The following is an 18,215-nucleotide window of genomic DNA, read 5'->3' as shown; positions in this document are numbered from 1 at the left end:
GTATGTCTGTATAGTGGTTTTCTATAGTGCTGAATTCAAATATATTTTAAGTGTGAAACTCCACCGTTTGTTCATTTTCACTGGGATTCAGCATCCCCAGGAGCTCAAAAGGGTGTCACAAATGCCACAAAATTGCAGAAAAAAAAATGACACTTTTTACCCCATAATTTTTGCCCCATCCATTAGATCTTTTCTGAAACTTGGCGAAAATGTAAAGGCAACGTTAGCCCTTCACATTTCTCACATTCATCATTTCTTCACTATTTTTTTAAAAATTTATTTTATTTTTATTTTTTTAAATTTTTATTTTATTTTTATTTATTTATTTATTTTTTTTTTTTTTTGACGTCCTCTCACATGCAGTTTGCCTTGCAGCAAATGTCTTCATAGCTCGGCATTAACGTCAAAGGAAAAAGTGAATCATAAACTAAACGTTCTGGTTTCAATTCTCAGTGGTGGTACCAGTCTTAAATTTTTTATCTTTTTATTTTATTTATTTTATTTTATTTTTTTTATAACGTTTTGAATCATTACTATATATTGGGTCCAATATAATATAATAAATACAAAATTTGTATTAATCAAAATGTCATATTTAAGTCTATTTTATGACTGTGCAATGCCGGGTGGCCTGCTAGTAAAATAAAAAAAAAAAAAAAAATTTGTGTTGCCAGAGAGCAATAACTATCTAATGTTAAGTACAAAAAAATTATAAAATGTAGTATATTATTAGGCCAAAGAATCTCCAATTTCTTATCTGGTATACAGTATTAACAAAACAAATTGAGAACATTCCACTTTATGTTGAAATTGACACAATTTCAAAATTGTATTTAGCTCATTTAAAGAATACTTTTTTTTTTTTTTTTTTTTTTTTTTTAGGTAGCAGAGGTTGCTTTAGTAGATTCAAGAGTTTTGGATGTGAAACCTTTTGATGGATAGGGCTGGATATTCAAGCACGTGTTATATCAATGTCAGAAGAACTTACCAGCTGTACATATCCGCTGTTGCCCACTAATGTATTTCTTTACATTATGTATTTAAGCATACCAGTTTTTTTTTTTTTTTATCTGTGCCCTCCCCCCCATCTCCCTTTGTCAGTCAAAGTAGAAAAATCTAACACAGAAAAAGAAAAAATGTTTTAATAAAAATATTAAGTAACTAGCATGATGCATGTAATGTGAATTTTCATAATTGGCAGTTGAACAAAATGGCATTTGAAGGATTGAAATGTTTTGACTCCTAATGGGGGTATGAGACAAATGGATTCGCCAATCATTTTTATAAACACCGGCTGTGCTAAACAACCAATGAAAACGTTTCAAAATTATAAAAATTGTTGAATTTTGAATTCAATCAGTTCGCTGTTAACTATGCCACGGATCGCATGATTCTTGGCCGCCATCTTGGTTACTGATCTGAACTACGCCGCCATCTTTGTTCAACACAATGTCTCAAAACTAACAGCTTATGTCACCATTCCAAGCGTGTATTATTAAATTAAAGGTATTTTAGCACATATACACTAATTTCATTTAAATTAAAAAAAAAAAAAAAAAAAACGTTTTGAACTCTTTATTTACCAGTCTTATTTCAAGTCAATAGATTTCAACCTTTTTTTAAATTTGATTTTCGTTTGTCAGATTTTTTATCATTGCAGCATTTAAATAAACTTTTGATTTAATTCCCCCCTCTATTTTTGCTTTCATTTACAATTTAATTTTTTGGGGAGAGTAGTGGCGTCCACTATTAAATAAAAAATGTCAAAAAAAAAAAAAAAAAAAAAAAAAAAAAATTGATAACCTTAAATGAGACTGACCGGGGGATTAACAAAACGTTAGCTATCATGGTTAGAAATTTAAAATTCGTAAGTAGTTAATATTTGAAATGAAAAAGAAACATTTAAAACTACTTAAAAAAAAAAAAAAACAAAAAAAAACCCTGAATGATACAGGTAGATTGCAAAGTAACTTTTACTGGCTATGGTAACATTTGTTATATATGATTTTATATATATATATATATATATATATATATAATCTCACTTTTTCAAATCGCTATGGACTGTAAAATAAACCCCCAAATTGTTTTGAGAACTTGAATTTTGTCTGGAGAATACTTTGAAAATAGACTTCGAAAATTTGGACAAACCCTTCCATAGCATGTCGATCAGATTTTATTTTTTTTTTATGTGGAAATTGCTTCTCACGAGGCAGGAAACCAGTTGATGTAAGGCGCTAACAAGAAAAAAAAAATTATTACTGAAAAGATAAGATATAATCTCATAAATTTTGTAGAATTCCTTTCCAAGACAAACTCGCAGTTCTTGGGAAAAAGTTAATGGAATTAGAGCTATATTACAATAAGTTGTTAAATTGCCTGCCATCTTGTGAAAAAAAAAAAAAAAAAAATGTGCCTCATGTATGCATTTTAACGACATTTGTTAACTAAACTTGCTTAGTTTGTTTCTTATTGTAAGGTTATTGATTTTAAAACTAAAAAAAATCCTCTCTTCAGCACTTGGAGCAGTCACTAACATTTATTTCGTCTAATTGAGTGCAACTCTTGTTAAATGGTTTGGTCACACGATATGGTTAATTCAACTAATTAATTTCAGCTGTAACTTTATAGGACTACTTCCAACTTCTTTGATAATTGAAAAGAGCTTCCTGATACCAAAGTAAAAATGTTCTGTCTGCAGGGCAACGAAGCAAGGCTCTTCTCCATTGGAAGAAATAGTTTTAAAAGTGGCAGCCAACCTTTATGCTTACTCTTACACTGTTTAACTTTTGGTCACTTACATCGAATATATTCTTGTTACAGGAGTTGGTCCATGTGAAGGTTAGCTCGTATACATTTTCTTTGAAATTAAGTCTTGTTTAAATCTGTTTACTTTCACATATATATATACTAGCAATCGGTGCCCGGCGTTGCCCAGGTGTTTTGAGGTTAATGCTGAGAAAAAAAAACGGTCAATTTTTTAAACTTTGACCCCTATTATGACTTCTTAACATTTATTGTTTAGGGATCAAGTAAAGGTAATAAGTTAGATCCATGTCCAAGGAATCTATATCTAAAATATCACGTGTTTAGACCCAAAATTGTAGGAGGAGTTTGGTAGAGTTCTCAAAGGTCAAATCGTTTGATAGCGAGGCCAAATTTCGCGAATTTGGCCTTTTTTTAAAGCAGTTTGGCCTTCAAAATTTGTTTGGCCTTTTTCTTCACCGATGAAATCTGGGGACGCAACGGAAATTTTCGGCTAAAAAATGTTGTTACTATGCACATCTATTTATTGAAATACAATTTGTGGCAAAATTTCAGGAAAAACTAATGGATGGTTCTCTCGCAATAGTCCGGACAATTCGCTAAATGATCTCGTCAAAACCTTAAATCTCGAATTTTTGTGCATTTTTTTTTGGGGGGGGGGGGGCTAATTTGGCATAATAGTGTCCATTTAATAGTATTATCTTGAAAAAATAAAAAAATAAGGAAAATTACCAAAAAAACAAACAAACAAGAACAACAAAAGTGTGCCGTATTTTTAAAAGTTTTATTGCGTTGTTTTTATTTGCTTTTTTTATTTCATCGGTGAAGAAAAAGGCCAAACAGAAATTTGAAGGCCAAACTGCTTTAAAAAAAGGCCAAATTCGCGAAATTTGGCCTCGCTATAAAAATCAAAATGGGGAAATCCCCCTACTTGAACTTTCTGTTTAATTAATAATGACTCGCTTGTAGCGTTGATTTTTTTTCTTTTTTCGCTATAAAAAAATAACTACTTGATGAAATTACGTGATTTTTTCTGTAGGAAAACTTTATCCCATGACGAGTACGTACAATATATATATATTTTTTTAAATATTTCCATTTTTTAATGTCAATGGAAAACTGCACAAGTACCCAAACCCGAAATGTAAAGACCACGAGTGAAGGCGCTTTTTTTTTTTTTTTTTTTTTTTTTTTGGTTTAGTTTCATAATGGCGGCTGTGATGTCGGAGGTTCGATTGTTAGATTGTAAGTTTCGTATTTTTTTAATTTGTAAATCGCAAGTTAGGAAAAAATTAAACCCTTCCAAGCCATAATATTTTATGGTAAACGAACCATAGTTTTTTAGGAGATGTGATTATTGGATTAACCAATCAGAAATCGTCTGTGGCACACACATCTCTGTTTTTATAGATATATAGAAGATAGATTTATAGATATATAGATATAGATAGATATATAGTGGGGCGGATTGGTGAAACAGTCTTTCACTTGGTGCTTGTATCACTAAGTGAAAGATACTTATGGAAAATTGAGATAACCTGTCCCCACTAATACTTTAAAAAACCATGTGTTGTAATTATTTTTTTATTTATTTTTTTTTTTTTTTAGATGTTGGTTTTATGAAAATGCTTAAAATTTGTGTTTTGAAATTTTGTGGTGTTTAATTTCGAATATTTGGACTACTTGGGGTTTGCACAGATTTTAAAGAGCCTTGAAATTTTAGCTTTATCTTGAAAAGGCCTTATTTCTATTGTTACCTTGAAGATATGGTAAAAGGTTTGAAAATCGTATTCTTTGTACAGTAAAAATTTGTGTTGGAATATTAAATCTTATCGAAATTAGATTGTACTAGACTACCTGTGACCCGTTGGATCAGTATGTTGTATTAGCTATGGAATTCATGTATGAGCGTGACACTTGTGATGTAAAGAAAATAGTTTTTTGGTTTTTTTTTTTTTTTTTTTTTTTTTTTTTTTGCATAACAAACATTTCTATGAAAGTATATTAAAATGAAAAAAGAATATAGGTTTCTATGAGTCGTTCTGTTTATTATAATTGATTATTTTTGAAAAAAAAAAATTACACTTACTGAATTATAAGTGGTTGGCCATACTTATAGGTAAATGTGCACTGAACAGATACCATAATACTTATTATAGTTAAATTCAAATTTTGATATATCTGCTTTTTTACATCGTTCATTTCTGTACTACGTTTAAGTTATTTTAAATCCCACTCTTCCCATGTTAAATAATAATTTCAAAATAATAACGTTAATATTTCAGTGTGCAGGTTATATGCAACCGGATGTCGCAAATCGCAAAGTGGGTTACATACATGGTTACAAGGTTATTTGAGTTTTATAATTATATAGACTACAATTTCCAGTATTGTTGATACAAGAGTTAGGTCCCTTTATTACAAAACTACCCTTGTTATCCATAGGCTTGATGGATGTAGGTGAAGTGAAATTTAAAATTCAAAAGTAAAACGAATACAGTGTAGATCAATCCACAATGAGGTAAAACAATAATCAATCACTCTCGGCCAAACACTCGGTCAAGGAATATAAAAGAGATAGAAATAAAAACTCAAAAGAAAGGCATATCTTGAACAGTTAAAATTGAATAAGAAAATGAGATTAGAAAAAAATCTATTCATAGGATAGCGGGTTAGGGTTATTTTGTGTCACGCTTATATCCGAGTGTCGTTTAATTGTTTTGGACTTCATTTCCGTGTAATGAATAGTTTTACCAAAAATTCTTCATAAGTTTTGACTTCAGTTTCCATTATATCTGGAGCAACTCAAGTTATATACATATTTTTTCATAGGTTTTGGTTTTAATTCAAGCTAATGCACTCAAGTCATATGGATGTTTTTGTTGAAATCGCAACTTTATGATATATAAAAATCTATAGAACATTAACTCTATAATAATATATATATATGAAATCTAAGAATTAAAATATATTTAAGCATATTTTATGACCGGGCTAGGCCGAGTGTCCCTGCTAGTATGTCATTAATTTCATTAGCAGATGACCTTTCTCTGAAAGCTGAGAATTCTGGTTACTTGGATTTTGTTGATAATGTTCAATGCTTTTAAAAAGTCAAGCTATGAAAAAATAAGCTGAACTGACTAGCCTCAAAGAAAAACTTCAAGCTAAACAATAATTGAAAATGATTCAAAATCACTGAATGACAAAGTAGACATTAGTTTAGTTGTGAGTTTTAGATGTAGATGTGAACTTAGTGCTTAAAGGCTCGTTTCCCATATGTGCCCAACTGATATATGCAGTATTTATTAAGTCTTTTGTTTCTCTTGAGTTTTTGTTTTATTTTGCATTGTTTATTTGTGAACCTGTGTGCGCCCCTCAGCAATAAAGCGCTCAGATGAGAAGACCACGGCACATAGTCTTAGAGTCAACATTTATCAGGCAAACATATCTTTTTTGTTTTTTTAGTTATACAAGAAAAATATCTCAAGTCTCCTTCTATATTACTACTAGTGTGGGTGTTTGGAGGTGTGCTTTGAGCCAAAAAAAAAAAACCGGTAGTAAGCAGGCAGGCAGGCTTGAACCCGTGATGCAAAGGCAGAAAAGAAAGTGGAGGTGTGTGTAAGGGTGTTGGTTGAGCAAAAAAAAAAAAAAAAAAAAAATAGTAGTAAAGAGTTTCGAATCTGTATTGCGAAGGAGCAAAAGGAAGTGAAAAATGTCACGTTTGCTGTTGTGCTTATCGCCAAACAGGAAATGACCTAGGTTTAAATTAAGGTTAGATAATCGAAAAGAGGCGATGACTTTCAAAAATATCTGCAGAAAAGCGACCCCTCTCTGTAGAAAAGTACCCAGTCGAGGGTGAAGGAATTCATGTTTTTGGACAGATTTTCGATATTTGTCGTCCAAGATGTTGAGCTTCAAAATGATACCGATCTCATAAAAATCATTGCCCCTGTCGAAAGTTTTAGGCAGACATACAAACAAAGAAGTATACATACATTTAAATAGACAGGTGAGATTTATATTATAGATTATTATTTTTATTTAATATTTTTGACTTGTTAAAATACACTTAAATATGATGTTTTAATTTATGCAGATTTCATATTTATTATTATAGAAACAGTACTCTATTGATTATTATATTGTACCCAATATATGATAGTGGTTTAAAACAAAAAACTTTGGTTGCATCAGCTAGAATTGAAACTAAAACATGTAGCGCTCCAGCATTGTTCATTATCATCTGAGCTAAGTCCTTATATATATATATCAAAACTTAAAAAATTATAAATGTATATTTGCGCATGTGTGGAAGGTGCACGTTTAATCAACTTCCATCTGCCAAGTTTAAATTGTTTTCAATTTTGACCCATTAGCAGCTATTTTACCAGCTAAAAACCAAATCAAATGTGTTCCATAATCTGAATCCCCTTTTTCTCTAATTTCAAGTCTTTAGACAAAAAAATTACACAGTAGTTTGGTAGAGACCATTCTGCACACACACACACACACACACACACACACACACACACACACACAAACAATGCCACATACCTACACACATAACATATTGCAAAGATGAAATGAGAAAAAAACTTGTTAAGAGTCAGATGTTGTGTCAGATGTATTATTCTTTAGGTCTAACTTAGAATAATCCGATTAATTTAATTTTATACAATGATTAGATAAAGCCTAACAAGGAGAAATTTAGTGCCGATTTATTAAGGTTTATTCTGGCGTTGCTCAAAGTTGCTCACAAGCTATGCAGAATAAAAAAAAAAAGGTAAAAATTAAAAAGTATCGTGATATTGTAATTGGATCATTTAAAAATTGAACAAAATCAGAGAAAAAAAAATTAAATACGGGCTGCCTGGGGTTTGAACTCACAACCTTTGTCTGTAAATCTATCGTCAAAAAATTTCTTGCTGTGACGCAGCAATTTGAACTTTGTAAGTACGTTTGATAAGATGAAGCGTTCTCATTATTTATCTTTCTTTTTTTTTTTTTTAATTGAGTGAGAGATAGTTCAGAGGCGATGTAGACATTTGATTCACATGTAATTGTTTAACTAATTTTGTACTGCACTCATTCAGAGTTTGATCGTGTAAATCTAGACATTGACAAATGTCTTACAACCATGTTAATTTTATTCTCGGCGTAAGATGTTTTTAAACCGACCTTAGAAAGCTTGCCTAACAAAAAGAAATCAAATCTGTGTAATCATTTGAAGGGAATTTGTAATTGCTTTTAATTTGAAAAATTGAATCAAGAAAAGAAAAAAATTGGATGTCTGTCGCGGTGTGCCAGCTAACCACTCCCATGTTTGTAAACAAAAACATGCCATCAGCTGAAACTGGACACTCCTGGAAATACGCCACAACCACGTGCTAAAAATAACGACTGTTTTCATACAACAAAGAGAAAACATAAAAATTTCATCTTTCACAAACTAAACAAAAATAAAGGGTTATTATTTCGAACCTAGATTAAAATAAATACAGTTAATAAACATTGAAGACACTTATAGCTCTAAGTAGTACAGTGGGAAATTAATTATAGTCATTCATTGTTTAGTGACACCATCACTGGCCATGGAGCCTGTAGCATGAGCGGCTCTCCATAAAGCTGGTGGCTTTTATCCTGCCTCCCAAAATCAACAGAGATTAAATCATTCCTGTAATGGTCCAGTTCCTGTTGATTTTGTGGTGGTAGTTTAGTTCTGTGCAGTTCTAGGAAGTTCACCCTCCCAGGCTTTGCCTTCTCTCTTTGAGAAAGGGTGAGTTTATTGCTAATCGCCTGAGGCGCCCTTACTAGAAAATGCCGACAGGGCTGCCCAGGCACTTTTTGCAGTTCAAACTGCCCCTCTTTAGGGGTGCTAATTTCTCAATCCATCTTTCTGACTCTGGTTACTAAGTTCTTGCAGTGAGAGAGAACTATACAAAACTTCAACTTGGCCTGGGAGTTAGGAGCCTCCCAAATCCTGACTTTACTCTCATCAAATCGGTGGACCCAGTCACCAGAAGTAGCAGCAGCAGTACCCAAACAGCCCTTTTCAGGGCTACTCAACAAACTAATTATGCGATACACAAACTACCAGAATGTGATACACACTCCACTTTCAACTGCTGCTTGCCTGAGTCTGTATTAATGGAATGATATTTAATTATGATGAAATAAATTGACCAGTGGTAAAAACTATTTCTATTAATAACGTAAGTTGCTTTTATTTCTAGGTGAGTATTGAAAACATATCATATTATGGGTCTTTTGTGCCAGGATATATATATATATATATATATATATATATATATATATGCTAGCCTGGGTGCCTGGCGTTGCCCGGGTGTTTAGAGATGTGTGTTGAGCAAAAAAAAAAAAAAGTGATAGTAGGCAGGCAGGCAGGCAGGCAGGCTCAAACCCGTACCGTGAAGGAGGAAAAGAATGTGAAAAAAAAGCGACATCTTTGTCGTGTTCATCGCCAAACCGGAAGTGATGAAGGTTTAAATTAAAGCTAGTCAATCGAAAAGAGGGGATAACTTTTGAAAATATCGGTGAAAAAAGCGACCCCTCCCTGTAGAAAAGTGCCCAGTTGAGAGTTAAAGAATTAATGTTTATGACCAATTTTTCGATATTTGTCGTCCGAAGGGTCGAGCTTCAAAACGATACTGATCATGTGAAAATCCGTCACCTCTGTCGAAAGTTTTAGGCATACATACATATATACATACATACATTTAAACAGACAGGTGAAGTTTATATCATAGATCATTAAACAAATTAAAGCAAAGTACGTTATTTTATTGTAAAGAACATGGTATAAAAATAACAAATAGAAGTTTCCTAGTTACAATCAAAATTGATTTGTCAACTTAAATGCTATTTAGATCGAACTAATAAAGTCTGGCTGACGTAATCTAATAATATAATAATACTACAATAAGGTATTTTGTGTCCGTATGTATGTCCAAAACAAAAAACGAGATTGGTGATTAATCTGACGTCACCGAAGCAAAATTCCGATTTTACTCAATTTAAAATGAATTTGTTCCGAAATCAAACCATGTGTTCCGTCGACTAAAACAGTACAATTTTAAATGCCATTTCCAAAAGTGACGTTCGTTTTATTGATTAGAAGACTGACAATAAATTTTATGGTTAGACGACGGAATATTTATTGCTTAAAAAGAAAATTAATAGCTACAAATTTAAATAAATAAGTGATATATTCATTTTATTTGCTGAAAGCATATTTATCTGACAATAACAATTATGCAAAAAATAAAGGGTCGTTTTGTTTTTAATAGTATTGACCCAGACATACAGACATTATTTCAAAAGGAATATTATTAAAACTTAATGTCCGTGTGGATGAATATGTGTGTGATATTTGGGTATTCCCTTCAGAAAGAAACCTTAGAGAATCTACATAAAATGTAAAAGTATGAGGTGCCTTCAATAAGTTTCCAGACTTTTTTTCATATGGCCACTTTTATTGATAGTACACACATGAAACTCTAGTTTCATTCGAAGTAATCTCCTCCGGCTGCGATGCATTTGTTGTATCATTCCAACAACTTCTGGAAGGCCTCATGGAAGTCCTCTTGTGTAAGCATGTCAATGACCCTCGTTACAGCCTCTTTAATCTCCTTAATTGTCTCATAACGGCAGCCTCTAAGGTTTTTCTTGAGCTTAGGGTAATACCAAAAGTCATAGGGAGCAAGGTCTGGACTATAGGAAGGATGAGGAACTGTCTTGATGCTCATCTTGGTCAAATAGTCTGTGACAAGTGGACTGGTGCATTGTCCTGGTGGAAATGCCACTGATGCTGGCCTTTTCCACTAGAATCTCTTCCTGAATTCCCTTAAAACCCCAACATAGTATTCTTTGTTGACTGTTCACTGGGAACTCCGTGCATGTAGATCATTCCTGTACTGTCAAATTTTTTTTTTTGTGTAAATCCACACAAATAATTGTGTGTACAGTTCTCACACTGACATCAAACTGTGCACTTATTGTCATTATAGACACACGACGGTCCTTATCGAGGAAATTCGTTATTTGGCCAATCAACTTTGTGGTTCTGACTTCCTTACTCCCCCACACCTCTTATCATCCCTCCAGATTTCCTGCCTTCCTTGAATCTCTTATGCCATACAAAAACTGATGCTCAACTTATACAAGATGGGCCAAATGTAGTCTGAAGCATTCCATACGTTTCTGTGGCATTTTTTTCTAAGTTTAAAACAGAATTTTACTGCATATCATTCTTCTAAAATGTCCTCACACACAGATTGAATTTTTGAAAATTTCTGTCGTAGCTGTTCATTTGAACCGGAAAGCATAAAAATTTTTCACTCATTTCATAAAATGTATCGCAATAACATACTACATTTTCAAGAGTTTATCACAATTTTAAATGCATGTACAAAAAAAAAGTCTGGAAACTTATTGAAGGAACCTCGTACATTCTTATGTAAAATTTACAAGGGAAGATAATGAAAATAGTTCCGAATTTCTAAGTGCAATCCTAGGAGGGCTATAAATGCATAACTTCTTTAAAATTTTAAATACATTCTATTTTTATGAAATTTAAACATAATTATAAAAATTCTGTGAAAGACAATGAAAGTGGCCCTGAAATGCTCTCCTATACTAAGCAGGTAATGCGCGACAAACCTCCTTTTAAGTTTTAAATATTATCTTATTTTGTTTTATATCATATATAAAAATTTTAAAATTTTGTTTCATATCATATATAAGAACATTTTTTTAATTTTGTTTCATATCATATGTAAACATTTTTAAAAAAATTTGTTTCATATCATATAAAAATTTTTTTTTTATTTTTGTTTTATATCATGTGTAAATAAAATTTTAAAATTTTGTTTCATATATATAAAAAATTTTTTTTAATTTTGTTTCATATCATCTGTAAAAATTTTGTTTCATATCATATGTAAAAATTTTTTTAAAAATTTTGTTCCATATCATGTGTAAAATTTAAAAAAAAAATTTGTTTCATATCATATATAAATTTTGGTTTTAAAGTTTGTTTGATATCATATGCTAAAAAATTTTTAAATTTTATTTCATATCATATGTAAAACAATTCTTAAATTTTGTTTTATATCATATGTAAAAAAATTTTTACATTTTGTTTCATATTGTATGTAAAAAAAATTAAAAATTTTGTTTTATATCATATGTAAAAAATCTTTTTAATTTTGTTTCATATCAAAGTTAAAAAATTTTTAAAAATTTTGTTTCATATTATATGTAAATTTTTTTTTAAATTTTGTTTCATATCATATGTAAAAAAATTAAAAAATTTTTTCATATCATATGTAAAAAAACTTTTCATATGTAAAAATAATTTTAATTTTCTTTCATATCATATGTAAAAATTTTTTAAAATTTTGTTTCATATCATATGTACAACAATTTTAAACAATTTTTTGTACATATCATATGCTAAAAAAATTCTTAAATTTGGTTTCATATCAGGTAAAAATTTTTTAAAATTTTGTTTCATGTAAAAATTTAAAAAATTTTCTTTCATGTCATATGTAAAAATTGTTTTAATTTTCATTCATATCATATGTAAAAATTAAAAAAAAATGTTGTATCATATTATATGTAAAAATGTTTTTTTAATTTTGTTTCATATCATATGTAAAGTTTTTTTTTTAAATTTCGTTTCAAATCATATGTAAAAATTGTTTTAATTTTCTTTCATATCATAGGTAAAAATTATCAAAAACTTTTGTTTCATATCATATATAAATTTTTTTAACAATTTTGTTTCCTATCATATGTAAAATAAAATTTAAATTTTGTTTCATATCATATGTAAAAGTTTTTTTAAAATTTAGTTTCATATAATACGTAAAATTTTTTAAAATTTTGTTTTATATCATATGTAAAATGAAAAAAAAAATTGTTTCATATCATATATACAATTTTTAAAAATTTTGTTTCATATCTTATGTAAAAAAAAATTTTGTTTCATATCATATGTAAAAAAAATTGAAATTTTCATATCTTATGTAAAATCTTTTTTTAATTTTGTTTCATATCTTATGTAAAAAAAATTGAAATTTTGTTTCATATATTATGTAAAAACTTTTTTTAATTTTGTTTCATATCTTATGTAAAAATAATTTACATTTTGTTTCATATCTTATGTAAAAAAATTTAATTTTGTTTCATATCTTATGTAAAAAAAAATTTAATTTTGTTTCATATCTTATGTAAAATAATTTAAATTTTGTTTTATATCATATGTAAGAAAGAAAATTACATTTTTTTGTATATAATATGTAAAAATTATTTTTAAAATTTTGTTTCATAACATATGAAAAAAAAATTTAAATTTTGTTTCATATTATATGTAAAAAAATTTTTTTAGGTAAAAACGATAAAAGTGGTCCTGAATTTCTATGCTACGGTGTTCATGGAAGAGAAAGAAATGAAAATCATTTGTTGTGGTGGTAGATAGGCGAGTTCTGACTGTACTGAAGGTAATTCCAGGAAGTGAACAAATGTACAGATGACATGAAGAAAGCAGACGAAAAGTGATCTCAATTATTCGACCCAAGTATTAAGCAGTGTGTCATTACCTGGGAAACCATATCATTCAGTTGAAAACGAGTAGACCAATAATAGTATTAAAAAGCCTGGATACAACGAAACTACCTAATAGTACAAGGTTGGTTGTTGAAAGTCTAATGCTTTATTTAATTAATGCAGTAATTGCTACTGGCAAATAATACAAAGGTGAACTTTTAGTTTTACCACAAATTCTTCGCAATCTTTTTGTAACTGACTAGACTGATTTTCAAATACGTCAACCTTTGTGTTGATTTTCCAAGTTGTTGAAATTTATCGAAAAAGATTTTCACTTTTCAAAACTGGGCAGTTTCCCAAGTTCGACTGAAAGGTTCTCTCAACGAAAATACCTTCGACCCTCTCGACTAACAGCAAAATCCCGCACCTTCATTTTAGAGGTGTGTGCTGGAAGATTTCCTACTCTAACAGCTTCTTTCCTCGAACTGCATGCCTTTGGAATTCTCTTCCTGCTCCCAGTTTCCCTAACTGTCCACCAACCTATCCAAGTAGCCCTTATACTCCAGTGGCAACATGCGTTGTTTGACATGAACAAAAGTAAAAAAAAAAAAAAAAAAGAAAAGAAATAATCTTTTCAATTTAACAGACAAAAAATACAATCATTACCAATCGGGATTATTTTTACTCTTAAACTGGCCCATTTGGCATCATGTTCACTAATTGCCTGGGAGTTCTGGGTTCAATCTTCGATCAAGCCACATCAAAAACTTAAAAAAAAAAAAATGGTACTTGGTGCCACCTTGCTAAACATTCAACATTATAAGGGCAAATGGAGTAATCCCGGGAATATAGTGGCGCCCTCTCCTACACCTCGGTATAGCAGCTAATGGAAAGGGAGCCTTCAGGTTGCCCTTGGCTTTAGCTTCTCCTATTCAAAGCGTTTACTGTGGATAAACATCGCTGTTTCAAACTTGCAAATGTTTTAGTTGAACTTTGTAATTTTGAAATCTAATGTAACCTGTATTGCATTTCAAACTGAACATGCCATATTGAAGATAATTTAATTTACGAGGGTAGATTGTTCTCGTCTTGTCAGCCACTACAGAGTTAATTTATTATTTTTCGTCATTAGTAGTAGTGCAGCTAGAACAACGTAACTTCAAACTTTAAATAAAAAGTTCAGTCACAAAAATTCTGTAAGATTTTCAAGTTTGACAAGTTTGGTGTGCAACATTGTTTCAGAAATTTTGAGATAAGAATTGAGAATTTATATATTAATACCGTAGTACCTTTAACGTACGTGCTTGTGTCACCGTTTCCAGATTATAAATTATTCGATCGGAAGATCCTATTTATTGAAAAGGAGAATAGAAGGTGATACCATACTACGTACATTAAATTAGTATAAAGAGACGCAATGTAATTAAAAAAACAAACAAACCCAAAACCATGATCTCGCTTTAGAGCCGTACTTGAAACTAAAACATACCTTCTTGGTCTTCTGACTAGGATCCAAGGATAATATCTGTTCTGTCTAAAGATGGTATAATCATATCGTAGGGTTTCTGTTCGTGCCGGGCGTCCACACAATGGAAATATATCACAGACTCCTATAAAAATATTGGAGATAAACCGTAACAACCAGATATATTCTGACACTACATTAACCAGATTACTTTGATAAATACTTTTACAGTTTTAACAAAAGGGCTACAATAATATCGCGGGGTCTCCATTCATGCTAAACACCCACAGAATGTCCAGAAGCAATATATTACTTATGAAAGATGCCACTGTGGAATTTCCACAGGCCCTGCTAGTTTGTATTATTTGTTTTATTGTGACCACTGTTCTCATCTTGAACTTCTTCAGCTGCTTCTTGTTGCACTCGGGAATCTTCATGTCAAACTCGGGAATCTCTATAGAAATTTGAACAGAACAATTTACTCAATCCATGGTGCAACTTGCACTCATTCTATATCAGCCATGACCGGGCAGAATTCTTAAGTAATTTGTACTGGGGATTGAACCTTCAACCTCTAGAAGACTATCTCTTAGAACTGATGATCACTTAGCACTTATATCCGTTACGCCACCCACAAATCTTGGAATATAATTCTAGTATGAATTTTAGGAGGCTTAAACATATTCTTGCCTTAGATGTGCAGTGTTATTACTTATATATATATATATATATATATATATATATATATATATATATATATATATATATATATATATATATATATATATACTAGCAAAAGTACCCGCCGTTGACTGGGTTCAAAAACAGCCTACAGAAAATGGACACTGATTTATTAAAGTATGATAGGTTATGAAAAGGAAGGGTTGTAAAGAGATAGCTTCGAATTCGGGGGTATCAAAACCAAAGCAAAATATGATGAAAGTAAAAATAAAATAGATAAACCCCATAATTTATTATACCATATCTGCTCACACTGAAACACTTATAACAATATTCTGTGGATCTATATAAAAAACCTTGTTAAACTTTGTGACATATTTCCATTCTATGGAGGCCATGCGCGAACAAACACCCCATAATTTTATTATACCATCCCTATTTCAGTTAAAACATACTTATCAAAGTATTATTATGTACATCTATATCAAAAACACTTGTAAACGTTTTTTTTTTATTTTTTAATTTTTGATTTTCATACTTTGTGGACCAGGCGCGAATGCAGACCCCACAATTTTAATGAACCACCGTTCTGCAGGATCAAACATACTCATTCCTGTGTCTCGATACATCTATGATTATATGTAATCAGTTTTTTAAAATAGTCAACCATATAGGAGCCTATTCGTGACCACACACACACACACACACACATACCCCCCCCAGACATTCAGCTTTATATATATATATATATATATATATATATACTAGCTGTACCCTGCCACGCGTTGCAGTGGCTCAATTTGGTGTAATGGAAAAATTTAATAAAAAAGAAAATGCATGTTTCTTATATTAGTACAGCAATCCACTGCAAAAAGTGAAAAAGAAGGCGAAACTGAAAAAAACGGTACTCTTGCAGAATTTGATCTGGATCCTCGAGAGTTTCTGTCAATCATTCATGTTTTGGACTTGACCAACAATCAGTGGATGAAGCCGAACGTAGCAAAAATGTTGAAACGCTAAATGCTTTTTTTTTTTGTTGTTTTAAAAAATGTCATTTAGTAATTAATATTTGGTTGATGGTGGGGGGAGGGGGGTTTACTATACACAGATTCGAAAAAGTCGTCCAAAAACAAATAAATGAAAGCAAAGGTAAGGTAATTTACGTTTCTACCTAATTGGATAATTGTTTAGTGTTTTTATGTAATGTAAAATGTTTAATTGGCTCAAAAAACAGAAATGGTCGCGAATTCTGTTGAATATGTTAAGTTTGGGAAAGTAAGTTGAAAACTAAAAACTATACAAAACAGTGTCTGAAACTCACCGAACATATGTTACCATGACATAGGCTGGCATAATCGGTAGGTTTCTGACAGTATTTTGTATAGTTTTTTTAGTTTTAACTCACTTTCTCTAACTTAAAGTAATCAACAGTGTCCACCACCATTTGTAGCTTTCAAATACACCAATAAACACTGTTTTTCGAGCCGACTAAACGTTACATTAAATGAAAAGGGTTTATATTACTAAACACAGATACAAAGAAGTTGTCAAAAAATAAATATATAACAAATAAATGTTATCAAAGGCAAGAAAAGTAAGTGTTCTACCTAACTGGATAAGATTTTAGTGTTTTTATGTAATGTATAATCGGTTCAAAAACATTCAATGTTTATCGGTATATCTGAAAAATACAAATGGCGGCAGACTGTATCGAACACGTTAAGTTTGGGGAAATTTTGGGAAAATGAGTTTAAACTAAAAAACTATACAAAATACTGTTAGGAACTCACTCAATATATGTAACCATGATGTAGGCTGGCATATAATCGGTGGTTTTAAACTTTTGCTCGATACAGGTGACGACTTTTAAAAATCCCTTTTAGTGATTACCTGGTTTGAGGATATTTGTACAACTAAACGGCAAATCTGCTCAAAAAAATCCGGTATTATTTTACTTTAAGGCCCGTTTCAAGTTCATATATAACAAAATATTTTATTGTAGATTTCGGTGTGCTAAAAACGAATCTGCAAACCGTTTACGTAGCAAAAAAAAAGTTTTCATGACATTCATGAAATTACTTTTTCGAAAAGTGGGTGATCACTTTTCAATGTAAATTTAACTTAGAATGAGCACCCACTTTCTGGCCACCTGAGAGAGGGGCATTTTTCTGTTTCTTGGCTAAAAAGTTTTTTGTTTGATTTCTTTTGCATGGTAATAACCCCTGAACTCTGGGACTATTTTCCATTTAACAGCCGTAGCCTTCGTTTACGCTATGCGTAAGCATAAACAAAAGATGTTTAGCCAATAAACATGGGAAAAAATCCCCCCTCTCTCAGGTGGCTAGAAAGTGGGTGCTCATTTTAAGTTAAATTTACATGGAAAAGTGATCGCCACTTTTTCGAAAAAGTAATTTCTTCATATAAAAACTATTTTTTTGCGACGGAAACGGTTTGCAGATTCGTTTTTAGCACACCAAAATCTACAAAAATTTATTTGTTATTTACGAACGTGAGACGCACAGCCCTTAATGGAAAATTATATAAAAAATCCGGGGGAAAATAGTTTTCAATAAAAACAGCAAATGAATTCGATAGAAAAAAAATGGATGCTATTTTTTTTTTCTTTCTGTGTGTTTCTTGGCTAAAAAGTCTTTTTGTTTGATTTCTTTTGCATGGTATTAACCCCTGAACTCTGGGACTATTTTCCATTTCACAGACGTAGCCTTTGTTTATGCTA

The sequence above is a fragment of the Euprymna scolopes genome, chromosome 6, assembly GCF_053919585.1.
Source record: "Euprymna scolopes isolate OS-2025 chromosome 6, ASM5391958v1, whole genome shotgun sequence".
In the NCBI taxonomy this organism is placed as follows: domain Eukaryota; kingdom Metazoa; phylum Mollusca; class Cephalopoda; order Sepiida; family Sepiolidae; genus Euprymna; species Euprymna scolopes.
Note: the sequence above shows the minus strand (reverse complement) of the source record.